Source organism: Orcinus orca, chromosome 9 (assembly GCF_937001465.1).
Source record: "Orcinus orca chromosome 9, mOrcOrc1.1, whole genome shotgun sequence".
Classification (NCBI taxonomy): domain Eukaryota; kingdom Metazoa; phylum Chordata; class Mammalia; order Artiodactyla; family Delphinidae; genus Orcinus; species Orcinus orca.
In genome coordinates this window covers 80,147,691-80,172,131 of record NC_064567.1, presented here as the reverse complement: position 1 = coordinate 80,172,131, position 24,441 = coordinate 80,147,691, and the positions used below count along the sequence as shown (strand labels likewise).

Genomic DNA, 24,441 nt, shown 5'->3' with positions numbered 1-24,441 from the left:
TAAGTAAGGAAACAAACTTCCGGGGGTTTCTCCGAGCACATTCCACTCTAATTTACAACGGAGGAACACGACATCCAGGAAGACTCTGTTGCCCTAGTAACGAGAGTTGAGAACGTAATAATGCTGCCGGCTTGTGGCTGTTTACCACAACAGCAGCGTTAAACACAGTGCTAATGGTCACTTAATATTCACAAGGACTGCAGGGCTGTAAATGACACCTGCCCTCAAAAAATATCATGGGGTCAGGGACGTACATTAATATTCAAAGCACGGCAAACTCTCGAGAAGACAATTTCAACAGGTAAATTTCCTCACAGTGTTTTTCTTTTTTTTTTTTAAAGGGACATGAAAAAATGTTCAACATCAAGAATTATTAGAGACATGCCATTTTAAACTACAGAAAGGTATCACCTCACAGTAGTCTGAATGGCCATCAGAAAAAAAAATGTCTGCAAACCACAAATGCTGAATGGGTTTCTGAGAATGTGTACCCTCCTGTGCTGTTGCTGGGATGTAAACTGGTAACAGCCACTAATCAGAACAGAATGAAGGTGCCTTTAAAAGGTAACAGTTGAGCGACCATATGATCTTGCCGAACCTCTAATGGGCCTATAACCCGAGAAGACCAGAATTCAGAAAGACCCAGCACCCAAACGTGCACTGCAGTGATATTTAAAATAGCCAGACGTGGATGCAATCAAAATGTCCATCTACAGATGAATGGACAAAGAAGAAGTGGTACATGGACAGAATGGAATATTAGCTATGGAAAAGATGAAACAATGCCTTTTGCAGCACCACAGATGAGCCTAGAGATAATCATACTACATAAAGTAAGTCAGAAAGAGAAAGACAAATATCTGATGATATCATTTACTGGTGTGATCTGAAAATTGATACTCATGAACATATTTCCACAGAGGAAGACCTGTACAGACTTAGAAAAAGGTGAAAGGAATGTAAAAATTAGGAGGTTGGGGTTAACCTACATTTAATAATACATATAAAATATATAATCAGGAAGGACCTACTGGATGCCAAGGCAGGTCTCCTCAATGCTCTGTGATGACCAAGATGGGAAAGAATCTAAACCTGATTAGATATATGTATATGTAGGAATGATCCAGATTCTGTACACCTAGAATAAACAAAACATTGTAATCAAATTTACTCCAATAAGAAATAAAAATTAAATTAACAAGAAGTAATGTGACACAAGCTTTTGGGTATTTGTCCTGGCATTTTCCACTCTAATTTACAACCTAGGAACAGGAGTTCCACTGAGGCTCTGTTTGCCCTAGCTATCAAGTTGAGTAGGAATAAATTTTGCTGCCTTGCTGCCCTTTCCTGCAACTGCAACTTTAAAACCAATGCTTATGGGTTCTTAATATTCACAAGGTCTGTAGGGCTGTAAATGACACCTGCGATCAGGAAATGTCCAGGGGTAGGTAAGCAAAAAGAAAAATCCAAAAGAAAGAGACTTTCAGGATCCTATTTCACTAGGTAAATTTTACTCACACTGTATAAAAGAACACTTGAAAAGATGCTCTAATTCATGTTTATTAGCAGCATGGAAATCAAAACTACAATGAGGGATCACTTAGCGTGAGTCAGAATAGCCATCATCAAAAAGTCTACAAACAATAAATGCTTGAGAGTTCGTAGAAAAAAGGGAACCCTCCTATGCTGATGTTGGGATCTAAGGTGGTAACAGCCACTATAGAAAACAGTATGGAGGTGCCTTTACAAGGTAAAATTAGAGCTGCCATACGATCCAGCAGTCCCACTCCCAGGCGTATATCGAGAGAAAAGCAGAATTGGAAAACCCACATGCGCCCATATGTGCACCGCAGCACAATTTACAATGTCTACGACATGGAAGCAACCAAAATATCCATCGGCAGGTGGATGGATACAGAAGTCGTACATGTTCACAGTGAAATATTACTCAGAAATGAAAAAGAATGAAAGAATGCCATTTGCAGCATAATGGATGGACTAAGTGAAGTCAGAAAGAGAAAGTCAAATATCATATGATACCACTTATAGGTGAAATTTAAAAATTGATACCAATGAACTAATTTACAAGAGAAAAACAGGAACTTTCCTGGTGATCCAATGGTTAAGAATCTGAGCTTCCGCTGCAGGGGGTGTGGTTTCAATCCCTGCCTCGCAGTGCAGCCAAAGAAATAAAAGAGAAACGGACTCACAGACTTAGAAAACAAACTTATGGTTACCCACTGAGAAAGGTGGGGGGAAGGAATAAATCAGGAGGTTGGGAAAAAACATTTACACACTAATACATATAAAATAGGTAATCAACAAAGACCTACTGTATAACAAAGGGAAGTCTACTCAACACTCTCTAATAATCTAAATGGGAAAAGAATCTGAAGATGAATAGACATATGAATATACACAACTGAACAAGATTCTGTATGCCTACCACAGACACACTATGTTAAATCAGCTTTACTCCAATTAAAAAGAAACATTAAATTTTAAAAAACCCAAGAATAACAAAACACAAGATTTTGGGTGTTTGTTCTGGCACAGTCCACACTCATTTACAATCCAGGTGCCCATCTTCCACAGTGGCTCTGGTTACCAAAGTAATCAGAGAGGGGCATGAAGGAAATCCAACTGCTTGTGCCCATTTCCACAATAGCAACTATAAAACATGTGCTTATGGGCACTTAATATTCACAAGGACTGCCAGGGTGTAAATGACACCTGCTCTTAACAAATGTCCTGTGGTAGTTATAGAAAAAAAATTCAAAATAGACTTTCAAAAAGCCAATGTCAACTGTAACTTTTTCTCACAGTGTTTAAGAAAACACATGCAAAGATGCTCAACATCTCGAAATATAAGACACATGCAATCAAAACTACAGCAAGGTATCACCTAGCACAGTGAGAATGGCCATCATCAAAAAGTCTATGAACCATAAATGCTGGAGAGGACATGGAGAAAAGGGAACCCTCCTATGCTGTTGGTGGGATGTAAGCTGGTAACGGTCACTATAAAGCACAGTAAGATGCCTTTAAAAAGTAAAAATACACTTACCATATCATCCAGGAGTCCTGCTTCTGGGAGTACATCTACAGAAAACCAGAATTCAAAAAGACAAATGTACGCAAACCCAAACATGCACTGCAGCACTATTTACAATATCCAAGACATGGAAGCAACCAAAATGTCTATCAACAAATGAATGGACAAAGAAAAAGTGGTACATGTACACAATCGATTATTACTCAGAAATGAAAAAGCATGATCATCTCTAGGTCCATCCCTGTTGCTGCAAATGGCATTATTTCATTCTAAGTGAAGTAAGTCAGATAGAAAAAGACAAATATCCTATGATATCACTTATAGGAGTCTAAAAAATGATAGAAATGAACTAATTTATAAAACAGAAACCGATAGACTTCAGATACCCTTTAGGGAGAAAAGTTTTTAAAAATGTCACCCTGAAAACAATAAATAACATTGTAAAGGTATTACTTCTCAAATTAACCTATACCAGGTATTAGCAAACTAAACCTGCAGATCACATCCAGCCTATCACCTTCTTTTGTAAATTAAACTTAATCAATGATCCACAAAAAAACCCACAATGAGACATCACGTCATCCTTCTCAACATGGCTGTTATTCCAAAGTCTACAAATATGAAATGTTGTTCCTGACATGGAGAGAAGGGAATCCTAGTACACTGTTGGTGAGATTGTAAATTGGTACAAGCACTATGAAAACAATATGGAGGTCCTGAAAAAAGCTAAAAGTAGAATTATATTAGCCAACAATTCCACTGCTTGGTATATGTCCAAAGAAAATGAAGACACCAATTTGACAAGATACATGCATCCCAATGTTCATAGCAGCATTATTTACAATTGCCAACATATGGAAGCCAACTAAATGTCCCTCCACAGATGAGTGGATAAAGAAGATGTGGTATGTATACACAATAGACTATTACTCAGCCATTAAAAAGGATCAAATTCTGCCACTTGCAACAAAGTGGATAGGCCTAGAATATTTATACCTACTTAAATAAGTTAGAGAAAGGGGAATACCCTATGTTCTCACTTCTCTGTGGAATCTAAAAAATGCAAGAAAGGAATGTATAGAACAAAATAGACTCACAGAGAACAAATTAGTGGTTACTGGTGGGGTGAGTGAAGTGGGGAGGGAAAGACAGTAGTTTGTTTCTCTAAATCTAATACTCCTATGTATGAAATAAACAAGGATATATAGTACAACACAGGGAAATATAGCCACTATTTTGTAATAACTTTAAGTGGAGCATGCTCTATGAAAATATTAAATCCATATGTTGTAGCACTGAGACTCATGTAATATCATAAATCAACTATACTTCAATTTAAATAATCCCTAGGGTGACTGAATGGATTAAAGAAAGTTCAGTTACATACTGTGTACAAGAGATTCATGTTAACTTTAAATCCATATATAGCATAAAATTGAATGATTGGAAAAAAGATACTCCATGAAAATGATACTTGCCTGACTAGTCTATTATCAGGCAGAAAAAAACCTGAGGTCAAACCTCTCAAAGGAAAGCAGGTTATCATTCATCAAGAAATTATCACAATTATAAATATGTATGTATCCAACATTGGAGCCTCTCAACATATAACAATTGATATCAAATGAACCTAACAGACATATACAGTACATTCCACTCGACAGCAGTAAAATTTCCATTTTTCTTAAGTACACAAAGATTTCCTAGCGTAGATTATATGTTAAGCCACAAAACAAGTCTTCAAAATCCAAGAATACTGAAATCATATCAAGTATCATTTCCAACCACAATGGTATGAAACTGAAATTCAATATTAAAAAGAAAAATTGAAAGTTCAAGAACACTTAGAAATTCAACAATAAGCTCCTGAATAGCCAATGCATACAGGAATAAATCAAAAGGGAAATTTTTAAAAAATCTTAAACAAAATTGAAAACACAAAGTACCTAACTTTATGGAATACAGGAAAAACAATGCAATTCAAAGAGTTTTGTTTACAGTGATAAATGCATATATTAAAAAAAATTCTTGAGAAGGGATCAAGATGATAGAGTAGGAAGATACTGAGTTGCCCTCCTGCCATGGACACACCCAAATTACAACAATGTACAGGGAAATTATCTCTGAGAATGACCTGAAGACTAGCAGGGAAAATTTCCACAACTAAAGATATAAGGAAGGAGAAACCACAAGGCAGGTAGGAGCACTAGAAACACAGTCTAATTGGAACCCACACCTCGAGCAAAGTGACCCACAGCTGGAAGATATCACAATTGCATAGGTTCTCCACACGAAGGGAAGGGTCTGAACCCTGCATCAGGCTGCTCAGCCCAGGGTTCCTGCACTGGGAAGAAAAGAACACAGCAGGTGTGGCTTTGAAAACGTGCAGGGCTTACTTTCAGGAAAGCTGGAGGCTAAAGAAAACTGAGACTTTGCTCTCATAGGGCACACACAAATCTCACACGTTCTCAGTCCCTATGCAGAGCCAACAGTGTGAAAGACACCTGGGTCAGACCCACTTGCTAATCTCGGAGAGCTTCTTGGAGAGGCAGGAGGCAGCTGAGATTCCCGCTAGGAACTGAGACATTGGCAAGCAACATTTTAGCGTCTTCCCTGGAACTGATTAGAATCAGGGGCCTGCCCCATCAACCAACATGCCCATAGCACTCCTGCACCACAAGGCCTCACAACCAGACACACTGGGGGCCTACCCTGTCCACCTGTGCACCTGGAGCACCACACAGCCACCCATAACAGAGGGCTTCCTTGGCTACCAGCACACCCACAGCAATCACATACTGCAGGGGCTCACAGCCATTTAGGCCAGGGTCCAACACCGCCTACCAGCTTGTCCACAGTAGTTGGTCCTGCTGTAAGAGAAAGGTGTGTGCAGCCCACACAGGGGACACCCCTGGAGCATGTATGTGGCTCTGCTGGCCAGAGGACAATATGCTACTGGGCCCTATGAGTCATCTCCTATATAAGGCCACTTCTCTGAGACCCGGGAATGTAACAACCTGAACCTAATGAATAGAAATGCACAGAGAATTAGGAAACATGAGGAAATAGAGGAATATGTTACAAATGAAGTAACAAGACACGACATCAGAAAAAGAACTGAATAAAACAGGGATAAGCATTCTACCCGATAAAAAAAGTGTTCACAGTAATGATTATAAAGATGCTCACCCAAGTCAGGAGAAGAATAGATGGACATAGTGAGAATTTCAACAAAGAGTAATAACATGTCATAAAGAACCAAACAGCTGAAAAATACAATAAATGAGATTAAAACACACACACACATACACACATATGAGGGAAGCAAAGTTATATGATACAGAAGAACAGATCAGTGAAATGAAAAACGGAGTAGTGAAAATCACCCAAGCTTAATAGCATGAATAGAAAAAAGAATAGAAAAAAGAAGTAAGACTATAGGTAAAGGGACCTCTGAGACAACATCAAGAATATTCACATGAGCATTACAGGGGACCCAGAAAGAGGAGAAGAGAGAAAGGGGCAGGGAGCTTATTAGAGGATACGGTAACTGATAACTTTCCTAACCTAGGGAAGGAAACATACATCCAGGTCCAGGAAACACAGAGTCCCAAACAAGATGAAGACAAACAGGTCCAAACCAAGACATATTATAAAGTGCCAAAAATTTAAGGTAAAGAGAGACCATAGAAGCAGTGAAATAAAAGCATCTAGTTATGTTCAAGGTATTCCCATAAGACAGCTGACTTTTCAGCAGAATTTGCAGACTAGGAAGGAATGACAGGATGTATTCAATGGGCTAAAAGGAAAAAGCCTACAATAAGAATACTCTACTGGCAAGATTATGATTCAGAATTGAAGGAGAGGGCTTCCCTGGTGGCACAGTGGTTGAGAATCCGCCTGCCAATGCAGGGGACACGGGTTCGAGCCCTGGTCCAGGAAGATCCCACATGCCACAGAGCAACTATGCCTGTGCGCCACAACTACTGAGCCTGTGGTCTAGAGCCCGTGAGCCAGAACTACTGAGCCCACAAGCCACAACTATTGAAGCCCGCATACCTAGAGCCCGTGCTCTGTAACAAGAGAAGCCACCGCAATGAAGCCCGCACACCACAACAAAAAGTAGCCCCTGCTGGCCAAAACTAGAGAAAAGCCCGTGCGCAGCAACGAACACCCTACGCAGCCAAAAACAAATAAATAAGTAAATTTAAGGAAAAAAAAATTGAAGGAGAGATCAAGAGTTTCCCAGACTAGCAAAAGCTAAAAGAGTTCATCACTAATAAAATAGCCTTATAAGCAATGTTGAAGGAATTTACTTAGGCTTAAAAGAAGTCTCACTAATTATTGATAGTAACAAGAAAACAAACAAAAGTAAAAATCTCACTGCAAAAAGTATAGAGTAAGGGTAGTAGATCAAACACTTATTAATCTTCTGTAAAGAATAAAAGACTGTAGTAATATGTTTTTTTTAAAAAGATAGGGCCCAAATAAATCAGAAACGATAGAGATGAAGTTACAGCAGACACCAGAGAAATACAAAGTATCCTAAGAGATTACAACAAACAATTATACACCAACAAATGGGGCAACCTAGAAGAAATGGATAAATTCCTAAAAACATAAATCTTCCACGATTGAGTTAGCAATAAATAAAAAATCTAAATAGATCAATTACTAGAAATGAAATCAATCAATAATCAAAAAACTCCCAATAAATAAATGTCCAGGACCAGGTAGCTTTACTAATAAATTCTACCAAACATTTAAAGGACAGCTAACATCTATCCTTCTCAAACTATTCCAAACAATTGATGAAGGAATGCTTCCAAACTTATTTTCTGAGGCTAGCATCACCCATATATAAAAAACAGAAACACACACATCAAAAAAGGTAAATTACAGACCAATATCCCTGATGAACATAGATGCAAAAATCCTCAACAAAATATTAGTAAACTGAATTCAACAATACACTAAAAGAAACATACTCCATGATAAAATGGATCATCTGAGTAATGCAGAATGATTCCGTCTATGCAGATCAATTAAGTGACAATCCAGTTTAGCAGAACAAAGGATAAAATCATATGATCAACTTCATACCTCCAGTAGAGGATTTGGCAAAATTCAACAAAATTCAGTATTTGAATTATGATAACTCTCAACAAGGTGGGTATAGAGGCAACATACCTTTTTATAATAAAGGACAGGGACTTCCCTGGCAGTCCAGTGGTTGGGAATTCGCGATTCCACTGCAGCAGGTGTGGGTTCAATCCCTGGTCAGGGAACTAGGGTCCCCCATGCTGTGCGGTGCAGCCTGAATGAATGAATGAATGAATAAATAAATAAATATAAAGGGGATATAGGACAAAAGCAGACCTAATATCATACGTAATGGTGAAAAGCTGAAAGCATCTCCTCTAAGAAGAGGAACAAGACAAGGATGCCTACTCTCACCACTTTTATTCAACACAGGATGAATAGTTCCAGCCACAGCCAAAAGACAAAAATTAAAATAAAAAATAGGATCTAACTTGTAAAGGAAGTAGAACTGTCACTGTTTGCAGATGACATGATAATATTTAGAGAAAACCCTAAAGATCTCACCATCAAACTATCAGCATAAATAAACTCAGTAAATTTGAAGTATACACAATTTTTTTCTTCTTATTAAGTTTTTTGGAGTATAGTTGCTTTACAATGTTGTGTTACTTTTTACTATACAGCAAAGTGAAGCACCTATATACATATACATATATCCCCTCTTTTCTGGGTTTCCTTCCCATTTAGGTCACCACAGAGCACTGAGTAGATTTCCCTGTGCTATACAGTAGGTTCTCATTGGTTATCTATTTTATACATAGTATCAATAGTGTATATCTGTCAATCCCAATCTTCCAATTTCTCCCATCCCCGTTTTCCCCCCTTTGTGTCCATACATTTGTTCTCTACATCTGTGTCTCTATTTGTTTTGCAAATTAGATCATCTATACCATTTTTCTAGATTCCATATATATGCGTTAATATATATTTGTTTTTCTCTTTCTGACTTCCTTCACTCTGTATGACACTCTAGGTCCATCCACATCTCTACAAATAACCCAATTTCGTTCCTTTCTGTAGTTGAGTAATATTCTGTTGTATATATGTACCACATCTTCTTTATCCATTACTCCGTTGATGAACATTTAGGTTGCTTCCATGTCCTGGCTATTGTAAATAGTGTCACAGTGAATATTGGGGTGCATGTGTCCTTTTGAATTATGGTTTTCTCTGCGTGGGTATATGCCCAGTAGTGGGATTGCTGTATCATAACGTAGCTCTATTCTTAGTTTTTTAAGGAAGCTCCATACTGTTCTCCATAGTGGCTGTATCAATTTACATTCCCACCAACAGTGCAAGAGGGTTCCCTTTTCTCCACACCCTCTCCAGCATTTACTGTTTGTAGATTTTATGATGATGGCCGTTCTGACCGGTGTGAGGTGATACCTCATTATAGTTTTGATTTGCATTTCCCTAATAATTAATGGTGTTGAGCATCTTTTCATGTGCCTGTTGGCCATCTGTATGTCTTTTTTGGAGAAACGCCTATTTAGGTCTTCCACCCAGTTTTTGATTGGGTTGTTTGTCTTTTTTGATATTGAGCTACATGAGCTGTTTGTATATTTTGGAGATTAATCCTCTGTCAGTTGCTTCATTTGCAAATATTTTCTCCCATTGTAAGTGTTGTGTTTTCGTCTTGTTTATGGTTTCCTTTGCTGTGTAAAAAAGCTTTTAAGTTTAATTAGGTCCCATTTGTTAATTTTTGTTTTTATTTTCATTGAAGTATACACAATTAATATACAGTTTTTCTCTGCTCTAATAACAAACTATCAGAGAAATTAAGAAAAAAATTTACAATTGTACCAAAAATAATAAAATACCTGGGAATAAATTTACCACGGAGGTGAAAGATTTTTATATTAAAAATTATAAGACATTGATGAAGGAAATTGAAGATGACACAAATAAATGAAAAGATATCCCATGCTCTTGGATCAGAAGAATTAATCTTTTTAAAATAGGCTTATTACTCAAAGCAACCTGCAGATTTAAAGCAGTCCCTATCAAAATACCCATGACATTGTTCACAAACAGAACAAATAATCCCCAAATAAATATAGAACCACAAAATACCCACACTGCCAAAGCAATCCTGAGAAAAAAAGACCAAAGCTGGAGATAGCATGCTCCCTGAGTACAAAGCTACAATAATCACAAAAAAAAGACACATAGATCAAGGGAATCGAACAGAGAGCTCAGAAAGGAACCCACACACTCATGGTGAAAATATCTACCACCAAGGATGCAAGAATATACAATGGAGAAAAGACAGTCTCTTCAATAAGTGGTGTTGTGAAAACTGGAGGGCTACATGTACAACAATGATTTTAGAACATTTCCTCAAACAGACACAAAATTCAAAATGGATTAAGGATGTAAAGGTAATACACCAAGCCATAAAACTTGTAGGAGAAAACACAGGCAGAACACTCTTTGACATAAATTGTAGCAATATTGTTTTGGGATCTGGCCTCTAAGGCAAAAGAAATAAAAGCAAAAATAAACAAATGGAAGCTAAATAAAACTTAAGAGCTTTTGCACAGCCATGAAAACCATCAACAAAATCAAAATTCAAAGTGCAAAGTGTAAGAAAATATTTGCAAATGGTCTGACAAAAGGTTAATATCCAAAATATATAAATGGTTCATACAACTCAATAACACATACATAAAAAATGAACAAACACAATCAATAATGGTCAGAAGACATGAACAGACATCTTTCCAAAGAAGATACAGATGGCTAAAAGGCAGATGAAAAAGTGCCCCACATCACTAATTATTAGAGAATTTCAATTCAAAACAACCATGAGATATCAAAAAGAGATATCAAAATAGCTCTCATCAAAATGTCTACAAATACCAAATTTTTGAGAGGATGTGGAGAAAAGTGAACCCTTGTATACTGTGGGTAGGACTGTAAACTGTTGCAGGCAATATGGAAAATAGGATGGAGCTTTCTCAAAAAACTAAAAATACAACTACCATATGATTCCTCAATAACACTCCTGGGTACCTATCTAGGAAAAAAATGAAAACACTAACTCAAAAAATATGTTAAGCCCCAATGTGCATAGCAGCACTATTGACAATGGCCAAGATATGAGAGCAACCGAAATGCCCATGAACAGACAAATGGATAAATAAGATACGGTATATATGTACAGTGGAATATTACACAGCCATAAAAAGAATGAAATTCTGCCATTTGCAGCATCGTGGATGGACCTCAAGAATATTATGCTTAATGAAGTAAGTCAGAGAGAGACAAATACTCTGTGATATTATTTATATGTGGAATCTAACAATAATACAAATGAATGTATATGCAAAACAGAAACAGACTCACAGACCTATAAACAAACTAGTGGTTACCAGTGGGGACAGGTAAGTGGGAAGGGGCAAATTAGGCATATAGGATTAAGAGGTACAAACTACTATGTATAAAATAGATAAGCAACAAAGATATATTGTATAGGACAGGGAATTATTGCCATTCTCTTGTAAAAACATTTAATCAAGTGTAATTTGTAAAAACTCCCAGATCACCTGAAACTGTTATTATATTGTAAATATACTATACTTTTAAAAAATAAACAAAACAAAAAAACAATTGGGTAGAGGAACTGAATATACATTTTGCCAAAAAAAGAAAAAAAAAAGATGGCTATAAGGCACATGTAAACATGCTCAACATCACTAATCATCAGGAGGGAAATGCAAATCAAAACCACAAAAAGAGATCACCTTAAACGTGTTAGAATGGCTATCATCAAAATGACAACAATTAATTAGTGTTGCTGAGGATGTGGAGAAAAGAGCACTCACCTGCACTGTTGCCAAGAATGTATATCAGTGCAGCCACTATTGAAAACATTACGAAGGGTTCTGAAAACAAAAACATAAAACTACATATGAGTTACCAATTCCACTTTTGGCTATTTATCCAAAGAAAATAAAACAAAGCAAAAAACTAATTTAAAGAGATACATGCACCTGTGTTTATTGCAACATAACTTACAATAGCCGATATATGATAGAAACCTAAATGTTCAATGATAGACAAATGGATAAAAAAGTGTTTTTTTATATATATATATACACACATACATGTATACACATACATATGAATATACACATATATACATGTATCTATACATATGTAGATATATATTCAGATACATATATGTATATATGTGTATACAAATGTACATATAAAGTTATATATTATATATTAGCCATAAAAAGATAAAGTCTTGCCATTTTTGACAACATGGATGGACCTAGAGAGTATTATGCTCAGTGAAGTCAGTCACACAGAGAAAGACAAATACCACATGATCTCACTCATATGTGTAATCTAAAAACAAAACAAACACAACAAAACCAGTTTTACAGACACAGTGAACAAACTGGTGGTTGCAAAAGGGGAGGTGAGTGGGTCTTGGACAAGGCAGGTGAAGGGGTGTAAGAAGTACAAAATTTCAGTTATATGATAAAAATTGACAAGAATTTAATATACAGAATAAAGAATATGGTTCATGATATTGCAGTAACTGTGGATGGGGACAGATGGTTACTAGCCTCATCAGGTGATCGTTTTGTAATATACTTAAATCCTAAATCATTGTTGTACATATGAAACTAATGTAATATTATGTCAATTATTCTTCAATTAAAAAAAAGAAAGAAAGAAAGAAAAAGAGAGCATGCCCTGACAGAATTTCCCCTGAGCCATTTCTTGGGAGTGTGTTTGTAATGAACAGCCTTGAAGAATGAGCTAATGTCTCTCCCTCAGACACACAGGAACCTGCTAACCTCTCATTTTAAAAGCAGTGGAGTCCTCAAACTCAGGATTCCTCAGTGTAACACAACCGAGTGCATGCATAGCACTCAACTGGATCCCTCTCTGTCATCCCAGTGGGAACTGGGGTATAGGGAAGGAGAACCAATACAATATTATGCTCATGCTTGCTGTGTCATAGGTAATAAAACCTTTTGTCTCTGAAAAAAACCTCAAAGAACCTAACTTTACAATGAAAGGAACTAGGAAAAGAACAAACTAAGCCCAGTATTTGCAGAATGAAATAAATAATAAGGATTAGAGCAGTTATAAAAGTAATAAAAGGGCCTACTGTCTAGCACAGGGAACTCTACTCAATACTCTGTAGTGATCTATATGGGAAAAAATCTAAAAAAGAGTGGACATACATATAACTGATTCACTTTACAGAACACACATTGTACATCAACTATACTCCAAAAAAAATTAAAAATAAATAGAGACTACAAAAACAATACAAGGATAAATAATATTGGAGTTTCTTTTTGAAAAGATAAACAAAATTGACAAACTGTTAGCAAGAATAAGAAAAAGAGAGACTGAATGAATGATGAATAAACAAATAAACACACACACACATGCATATAAAGGCATTGGAAATCAGTAAGAGGCGAGGATTTCATTTGGCACAGTGTTGAACACAGGAGTAAAGAAGCAGAGCCATCACCTCACAAAAGACACTGAAATCCCATGGCACCGTTGGGTCAGCTGCAGGGACAGGGGTTTTGGATGGAGGGTATTTCTCTCAAAATCTCCCAGGGCACTCACCCTTCTCTATTCCACCCCACTACTCCATTCACTTTTCCTTTCTCAATTTCTGGAACCCCTGGGGCAGCACTTCTTAAGCTGGAGGCCCCAGGGACCACCTCTGCTGTCCAGATTTTTCATGGATCTTTACAAGGTTTTGACTGGAAGCCAGGTGGCAAGGTCCCTGTGTGTGTGGCTGGACTGGGAGTAGAGGGGGGAACTGGAGCCTTAAGGCACAATGAATGATCAGAAAGAAAAATGAAGGAAACAATCTTATTTACCAACACATCCAAAGAAATAAATACCTAGGAACAAACCTACCTGAGGAGACAAAGGAACCATACTAGGAACACCATAAGATGCTGATTAAAGAAATTAAAAATGACACAAACAGATGGAATGATACACTATGTTCTTGGACTGGAAGAATCAATATTGTTAAAATGATAATATAACGCAAGACAATCCACAGATTAAATGCAATCCCTATCAAATGACCAATGGCATATTTCACACAACTAGAATAAAAAAATTTAAGTTTGTATGAAAACACAAAGACCCCTAGTAGCCACACTAACCTTAAGAAAGAAAAACGGAGCTGGAGGTATCAGACTTCCTGACTTCAGGCCATACTACAAAGTTACAGTCCTGAAAACAACAGGGTACTGGCACAAAACAGAAATATAGATCAATGGAGCAGGAAAGAAAGCCCAGAAGTAAACCCAATCACCTATGGTCAATTAATCTATGACAACAGAGGCAAGAATATACAATGGAGAAAAGACAGCCTCTTCAGTAAGTGGTGCTGGGAAAACTGTACAGCTACACGTAAAAGAATGAAATTAGAACATTCTTTAACATCATACACAAAAATAATTTTAAAATGAATTAAAGACCTAAATGTAAAAGTGGATACTATAAAACTCCTAGAGAAAAACATAGGCAGAAGACACTTTGACATAATTGCAGCAAAATCTTTTTGGATCCACCTCCTAGAGTAATGATGATACAAACAAAAATAAACCAATGGGACATCCATCCAAAATAAACAAATGGATTAAACTCTAAAATATACAAACAGCTCATGCAGCTCAATATAAAAAAACACAATGAAAAAAATGCAGAAGATCTAAATAGACATTTTTCCCAAGAAGACATACAGATGGCCAACAGGCACATGAAAAGATGCTCAAATTACTAATTATTAGAGAAGTGTAAATCAAAACTACAATGAAGGGAGAAAATACAAGAAACGTTTAACAAGGACCTAGAAGAACTAAAGAGCAAACAAACAATGATGAACAACACAATAAGTGAAATTAAAAATTCTCTAGAAGGGACCAATAACAGAATAACTGAGGCAGAAGAACGGATAAGTGACCTGGAAGGTAAAGTAGTGGAAATAACTACCACGGAGCAGAATAAAGAAAAAAGAATGAAGGACATTCTCAGAAACCTCTGGGACAACATTAAACGCACCAACAATCGAATTATAGGGGTCCCAGAAGAAGAGAAAAAGAAAGGGAATGAGAAAATATTTGAAGAGATTATAGTTGAAAACTTCCCTAATGTGGGAAAGGAAATAATCAAGTCCAGGAAGCTCAGAGTCCCATACAGGATAAATCTAAGGAGAAACACACCAAAACGCAAATTAAACTATCAAACATTAACTAAAAAGAAAAATTATTAAAAGCAGCAAGGGAAAAACAACAAATAACATACAAGGGAATCCCCATAAGGTTAACAGCTGATCTGTCAGCAGCAACTCTGCAAGCCAGAATGGAGGGGCAGGACATATTTAAAGTGATGAAAGGGAAAAACCTACAACCAAGATTACTGTACCCAGCAAGGATCTCTTTCAGATTTGACAGAGAAATTAAAACCTTTACAGACAAGCAAAAGCTAAGAGAATTCAGCACCACCAAACCAGCTTTACAACAAATACTAAAGGAACTTCTCTAGGCAGGAAACACAAGAGAAGGAAAAGACCTACAGAAACAAACCCAAAACAATTAAGAAAATGGTAGGAACATACATATTGATAATTACCTTAAATGTAAATGGGTTAAAGCTCCAACCAAAAGACAGAGACTGGCTGAATGGCTACAAAAACAAGACCAGTATATATGCTGTCTACAAGAGTCCCACTTCAGACCTAGGGACACATACAGACTGAAAGAGAGGGCATGGAAAAAGATATTCCATGCAAATGGAAATCAAAAGAAAGCTGGAGTAGTAATTCTCATATAAGACAGAATAGACTTTAAAATAAAGACTATTACAAGAGACAAAGAAGAACACTACATAAGGATCAAGAGACCAATCCTAGAAGATGTAACAACTGTAAACATTTATTCACCCAACACAGGAGCCCCTCAATACATAAGGCAAATGCTAACAGCCATAAAAGGGGAAATCGACAGTAACACAATAATAGTAGGGGACTTTAACACCCCACTTTCACCAATGGACAGATCAACCAAAATGAAAATAAATTAAAAAACACAAGCTTTAAATGATACATTAAACAAGACGGACTTAATTGATATTTATAGGACATTCCATCCAAAAACAACACAATACACTTTCATCTCAAGTGCTCATGGAACATTGTCCAGGATAGATCATATCTTGGGTCACATAACAAGCCTTGGTAAATTTAAGAAAATTGAAATTGTATCAAGTATCTTTTCCGACCACAATGCTATGAGACTAGATATCAATTGCAGGAAAAAATATGTAAAAAATACATACACATGGAGGCTCAACTATTCAAGAGATCACTGAAGAAATCAAAGAGGAAATCAAAAAATACCTAGAAGCAAAATAAGATGAAAACACGACAGCCCAAACCTATGGGATGCAGCAAAAGCAGTTCTGAGAAGGAAGTTTATAGCAATACAATCCTACTTCAAGAAACAAGTTAGGGCTTCCCTGGTGGTGCAGTGGTTGAGAGTCCGCCTGCCAATGCAGGGGACACGGGTTCGTGCCCCGGTCCGGGAGGATCCCATGTGCCGCTGAGCGGCTAGGCCTGTGAGCCATGGCCGCTGAGCCTGTGCATGTGGAGCCTGTGCTCCACAATGGGAGAGGCCTGCATACCACAAAAAAAAAAGAGAGAGAGAAACAAGCAAACAAACAACCTAAACTTACACCTAAAGCAATTAGAGAAAGAAGAACAATAACAAAAACTCCCAAAGTTAGCAGAAAGAAAGAAACCATAAAGATCAGATCAGAAATAAATAAAAAAGAGGGAAATGATAGCAAAGAGCAATAAAATTAAAAGCTGGTTCTTTGAGAAGATAAACAAAATTGATAAACCATTAGCCAGACTCATCAAGAAAAAAAGGGAGAAGACTCAAATCAATAGAATTAGAAATGAAAAGAAGTAACAACTGACAATGCAGAAATACAAAGGATCATGAGAGATTACTACAAGCAACTATATGCCAATATAATGGACGACCTGGAAGAAATGGAAAAATTCTTAGAAAAGCACAACCCTCTGAGACTGAACCAGGAAGAAATAGAAAATATAAACAGACCAATCACAAACACTGAAATTGAAACTGTGACTTAAAATCTTCTAACAAACAAAGGCCCAGGAACAGATGGCTTCACAGGCAAATTCTATGAAACATTTAGAGAAGAGGTAACACCTATCCTTCTCAAACTCTTCCAAAATATAGCAGAGGAGGAACACTCCCAAACTCATTCTATGAGGCCACCATCATCCTGATACCAAAACCAGACAAAGATGTCACAAAAAAAGAAAACTACAAACCAGTATCACTGATAAACATAGATGCAAAATTCCTCAACAAAATACTAGCAAACAGAATCCAACAGCATATTAAAAGGATCATACACCATGACCAAGTGAGGTTTATCCCAGGAATGCAAGGATTCTTCAATATATGCAAATTAATCAATGTGATATACCATATAAACAAAGTAAAGGATAAAAACCATATTATAATCTCAATAGATGCAGAAAAACATTTTGACAAAATTCAACACCCCATTTATGATAAATACTCTCTAGAAAGTAGGCATAGAGGGAACTTACCTCAACATAATAAAGGCCATATACGACAAACCCACAGCCAACATCATTCTCAATGGTGAAACACTGAATCCATTTCCTCTAACATCAGCAACAAGACAAGGTTGTCCACTCTCACCACTATTATTCAACATAGTTTTGGAAGCTTTAGCCACAGCAGTCAGAGACGAAAAAGAAAGAAAAGGAATCCAAATCAGAAAAGAAGAAGTAAAATTGTCACTATCTGCAGATGACATGACACTATACATAGAGAATCCTAAAGATGCCACCAGAAAATTACTAGAGCTAGTCAATGAATTTGGTAAAGTACCAGGATACTAAATTAATGCACAGAAATCTCTTACATTCCTTTACACTAATGATGAAAAATCTGAAATAGAAGTTAAGGAAACACTCCCATTTACCACTGCAACAAAAAGAATAAAATACCTAGGAATAAACCTACCTAAGGAGACAAAAGACCTGTAGTCAGAAAACTATAAGACACTGATGAAAGAAATTAAAGATGATACAAACATATGGAGAGATATACCATGTTGTTGGATTAGAAGAATCAACATTGTGAAAATGACTGTACTACCCAAAGCAATCTACAGATTCAGTGCAATCCCTATCAAACTACCAATGGCATTTTCCACAGAATTAGAACAAAAAAATTTCACAATTTGTGTGGAAACACAAAAGACCCCAAATAGCGAAAGCAATCTTCAGGAAGAAAAATGGAGCTGGAGGAATCAGGCTCCGTGTCTTCAGACTATACTACAAAGCTTTTGTAATCAATACAGTATGGTACTGGCACAAAAACAGAAATATAGATCAATGGAACAGGATATGAAGCCCAGAGATAAACCCACGCACATATGGTCACCTTATGTTTGATAAAGGAGGCAAGAATATACAAAGGAGAAAAGACAGCCTCTTCAATAAGTGGTGCTGGGGAAAATGGACAGCTACATGTAAAAGAATGAAATTAGAACACTCCCTAACACCACTCACAAAAATAAACACAAAATGGATTAAAGACCTAAACGTAAGGCCAGACACTATCAAACTCTTAGAGGAAAACATAGGCAGAACAATCTATGACATAAATCACAAGATCCTTTTTCACCCACTTCCAAGAGAAATGGAAATAAAACAAAAAATAAACAAATGGGACCTAATGAAACTTAAAAGCTTTTGCACAGCAAAGGAAACGATAAACAAGATGAAAAGACAACCCTCAGAATGGGAGAAAGTATTTTCAAATGAAGGAACTGACAAAGGATTAATTTCCAAAATATACAGGCAGCTCATGCAGCTCCATATCACAAAGACAAACAACCCAATCCAAAAATGGGCAGAAGACCTAAATATACATTTCCCTAAAGAAGATACACAGATTGCCAACCAACACATGAAAGGATGCTCAACATCATTAATCATTAGAGAAATGCAAATCAAAACTACAATGAGGTATCATCTCACACTGGTCAGAATGGCCATCATCAAAAAATCTACAAACAATAAATGATAGAAAGGGTGTGGAGAAAAAGGAACCCTTTTGCACTGTTGGTGGGAATGTAAATTGATATAGCCACTATGGAGAACAGTATGGAGGTTCCTTAAAAACTAAAAATAGAACCACTATATGACCCAGCAACACCACTACTGGGCATATACACTGAGAAAACCATAATTCCAAAAGAGTCATGTACCACAATGTTCATTGCAACACTATTTACCATAGCCAGGACATGGAAGCAACCTAAGTGTCCACTGACAGATGAATGGATAAAGAAGATGTTGCACATATATACAATGGGCTATTACTCAGCCATACAAAGAAACGAAACTGAGTTGTTTGTAGTGAGGTGGATGGACCTAGAGTCTGTCCTACAGAGTGAAGTAAGTTAGAAAGAGAAAAACAAATACCGTATGCTAACACATATATATGGAATCTAAAAATAATAATAATAATTCTGATGAACCTAGGGGCAGGACGGGAATAAAGATGCAGATGGAGAGAATGGGCTTGAGCACACAGGAAGGGGGAAGGCTAAGCTGAGATGAAGTGAGAGGGTAGCATTGACATATATACACTACCAAATGTTAAATAGGTAGCTAGTGGGAAGCAGCTTCATAGCACAGGGAGATCGCCTTGGTGGTTTGTGACCACCTAGATGGGTGGGATATGGAGGGTGGGAGGGAGACGCAAGAGGGAGGGGATATGGGGATATGTGTATAAGTATAGCTGATTCACCCTGTTATACAGCAGAAACTAAGACAACATTGTAAAGCAATTATAGTCCAATAAAGATGTTAAAAATATATTAATTAATAAAAAAACACATGCACCCCAATGTTCACTGCAGCACTATTTACAACTGCCAAGGCATGGAAGCAACCTGAATGTCCATTGACAGATGAATAGACAGAGAAGATGTGGTATATATATACAATGGAACACTACTCAGACATAAAAAAGATGAAATAATGCCATTTGCAGCAACATGAATGGACCTAGAAATAATCATACTAAGTGAAGTAAGTCAGACAGAGAAAGACAAATACCGTATGATACCACTGGTATGTGGAACCTAAAAAAAAATGATACACATGAACTTATTTACAAAACAGAAGTCAACTCACAGATAAAGAAAACAAACTTATGGTTACCAAAGGTGAAAGATTGGGGGGAGGAATATAGTATATTAACTATACTTCAATAAAAAATATAAAAATAAATTGCATTAAAAAAGTTATATGAGTGCAAGGATAGTTTGGAAAAGGAGTAATTTTTCACCGCAGAAGATTTGCTTTAACATTATACTTTAACTGGTGAACTCTGTTGTAATGCACGGTATGTTTCAGAATGTTATTGATAATTTGTTGATTAAATCTAAGTTTTTTTTAAAGTATAATACACTCCATAACTGACTGTTTCACCAGGCTGTATTCAGTGATCAAGAATTCACTCATCTTTCATCAAAGTTTTATACCATTTGAACAGCATCCCCCGTATCCCCCACTGCAACTTCCTGACAATCAAGATTCTGACCTATAATTACAGCAAATGGACTTAACAGGCATTTACAAGACATTTCATCCAACAACTTGTTCTCATGGAACATACTCCAGGATAGGTCATATCATAAAACACAAATATGTCTTAGCAAATTTAAGGAGATCAAAATCATATCAACTGTCTGGACACAATGATATAGAACTAGAAATCAACAAGAGTCTATCTGGAAAATCTACAAAAATGTGGAAACTAAACAGTACACTTCTGAAAAATCAGTGGGTCAAAAAAGAAATCAGAAGTGAATTAAAAGGATTTCCCTGGTGGTGCGGTGCTTAAGAATCCACCTGCCAATGCAGCAGACATGGGTTCGAGCCCTGGTCCAGGAAGATCCCACATGCCATGGAGCAGCTAAGCCCGTGCGCCACAACCCCTGAGCCTGTGCTCTAGAGCCCACGGGCAACAACTATTGAGCCCGTGTGCCACAACTACTAAAGTCCACACGCCTAGAGCCTGTGCTCCACAACAAGAGAAGCCGCCGCAATAAGAAGCCAGCGCACCGCAATGAAGAGTAGTGCCTGCACACCACAGCCAAGAGTAGCCCCTGCTCGCCACAACTAGAGAAAGCCCCTGTGCAGCAACAAAGACCAAACACAGCCAAAAATAAATAAATAAATTTTTAAAAAGTGAATTTAAAAAAAACTTCAAAACAAATGGAAATGGAAACACAACCTACTGAAACCTATGGGATGCTGCAAAAGCAGTCAGAGAGGAAAGTTTACAGCCATAAGTGCATATGGCAAGAAATTAGAAAGCACCTAAATAATCTAACTGTACATTTCAAGGAACTAGAAACAGAAGAAATGTACCCCAAAGTTAGCAGAGGGAGGGATGCAATAAAGACTAGAGTAGAAATAAATAAAATAGATAAAAGAAAATCAATAGAAGAAAATCAATAGAAAGGATCAACAAAATAAAGGCTGTATTTTCAAAACCATAAAATTCACAAACTTTCAGCTAGACTAGGAAAAAAGAGAGAAGACAAAATCATAAATGAAGGAGGAGACAGTACCACTGATACGACAGAAATACAGGATCATAAGAGACTACTATGAACAAATATATGCCAACAAATTAGATATCCTAGAAGAAACTGGTAACTCCTAGAAACACGCTACCTACCAAGACTGAATCAGGAAGAAATAGAAAATCTAAACAGACCAATAACAAGGGATTGAATCAGTAATCAAAAAACTCCCAACACAGGGGCTTCCGTGGTGGCACAGTGGTTGAGAGTCCGCCTGCCAATGCAGGGGACACGGGTTTGTGCCCCGGTCCGGGAAGATCCCACATGCCGCGGAGCGGCTGGGCCCGTGAGCCATGGCCACTGAGCCTGTGCATCCGGAGCCTGTGCTCCACAACGGGAGAGGCCACAACAGTGAGAGGCCCGCATACCGCAAAAAAGAAAAAAAAGAAAGAAAAGGAAAGAGAACTACAGGTCAATAAAACTGATTAACACAGATGTAAAAATTCTGAACAAAATATTAGCAAATCAACTTCAACAATACATTAAAAGGATAATACACTGTGACCAAGTGGGATGTATCGCTGGGATTAAAGAATGTTTCAACATACACAAGTGAATATGCGAGATACATCACATTAATAGAGTAAAAATAAAAAACACATGATTGTTTCAATACATGCAGAAAAAGCAATGGACAGAATGCTATTCTTTTATGATTAAAAACTCTGAAGAGATTGAGTATAGGGGGGTATGTACCTCAACATAATTAAGGCCATATGTAATAAGCCCATAGCTAACATCCTACTCGTTGGTAAAAAGGTAAAAGCTATTTTTCTAAGATCAAGAACAAGACAGTGATGCCCACTTAATCACTCTTATTCAATATAGTACAGGCAGTGTTAGCTGGAGCAATTAGGCAAGACAAAGAAAGGTATACAAATCAGAAAGAGAGAACTAAAATTATCATTATTTGAAGATGGTATGATTTTGTATGTAAAAAATCCCAAGGAATTCACCAAAAAGTTGTAACTAATCAAGAAAGTATGTAAAATTGCAGTATATAAAATCAACATACATCATCAGTTGTATTTCTATACACAGATAGTAAAACATCTGAAAAAATAAAGAAAACAATCTAATTTACAATAGCATCAAAAATAATAAAATATCTAGAAATAAATTTGACAAAGTTGTTGGAAAGTCTCTACATTGAACACTGCAAGACACTGATAAAATAAACTGGAGTCACTAAAAAATGGAAAGATATCCTATGTTTATAGATTGGAGGAATTTCTAAGATTAAAAGTCCTTAACACCATCTGTAGATTCTAACAATCTCTCTCAAAAATCCAATGACATTCTCCACAGAAATAAAAAATTCAATTTTAAACTTTCTATGGAACCAGAGAAAATCTGAATAGCCAGTACAGTCCTGAGAAAGAAGAACAACACCTGAGGCATCACAGTTCCTAATTTCAAACTATACTACAATCTATATTAATTAAAACAGTAAAGTGCTGGCATCAAAATAGACACCCAGACCAATGTGACAGAACAGAGAGCCCAGAATTAAACCCCTACATTTAAGGTTAACTAATTTTTGACAAGGTAGCCAAGAGCAACCATAGGGAAATAATAGTGTTTTCAATAAATGGGGTTAGAAAATCTGGATAAGCACAAGCAAAACAGAAATTTGAACCCCTATCTTAGGTCAGTCACAAGAATTAACTCAAGATGGATCAAAGACTTGAACCTAAGGACTGATACCATAAAAGTCTTAAAAGAAAGCATAAAAAACTCTTCCACATTGGTTCTGATGATTATTTTTTTTAATATGACGCCAACAGCACAAACAACAAAAGCAGAAATCCACAACCAAGAAGAAATCAAATTGAAAATCTTCTAGGGACTTCCCTGGGGGTCCAGTGGTAAAGAATCTGCCTTACAATGCAGGTGACGTGGGTTTGAACCCTGGTCGGGGAACTGAGATCCCACATGCCGCAGGGAAACTAATCCCGTGCGTCACAACTACTCAGCTTGCCCGCCTCAATTAGAGAGCCTGCATGCTGCAAACTATAGAGCCCACACACCCTGGAGCCTGCGAACCACAACCAGAGAGAGAGAAGAAAAAAAAACCCACACACCACAGCTAGGGAGAAACCCGCACACAGCAACAAAGAGCCCGCATGCTGCAACTAAAACCCAATGCAGCCAAAAAATAAATAAATAAAATACATGAATGACTAATAAATAAAGCTAAAAAAAAAAGCTACTGTACAACAATATAGACAATCAACAAAATGAAAAGTAAACCTACCAAATGGGAAAAAAATTCAAACCATAGACTGGATAAGGGGCATGTAATCAAAATACATTTTTAAAAAACCTCATAAAATGCCACAAGAAATCAAACAATTCAATGTATGAATGGGCAAAGGAAACATTTTTCTAAAAAGGACATATAGATGGCCAATAAGTATACAAAAATGTACTCAACATGACTAATCATCAGTACAGTGCCCATAAAAACCACAATGAGATATTATCTCACACCTGTTAGAATGGCTATCATCAAAAAGACGAGAAAATAAGTGTTGGTG

At 36.9% G+C, this 24,441-nt stretch overlaps 1 long non-coding RNA gene across 1 annotated transcript in view; it reads left to right on the top strand.

The window, feature by feature from the left end:
- The first annotated feature begins 273 nt into the window (after positions 1 to 273).
- The window catches only part of LOC125965437 (uncharacterized), a 36,947-nt gene continuing 12,779 nt past the window's right edge, over positions 274 to 24,441 (top strand). The window contains exon 1 of the long non-coding RNA XR_007479313.1: positions 274 to 301. This is a non-coding gene — a long non-coding RNA (uncharacterized LOC125965437). The remainder of the gene's footprint in view (positions 302 to 24,441) is intronic.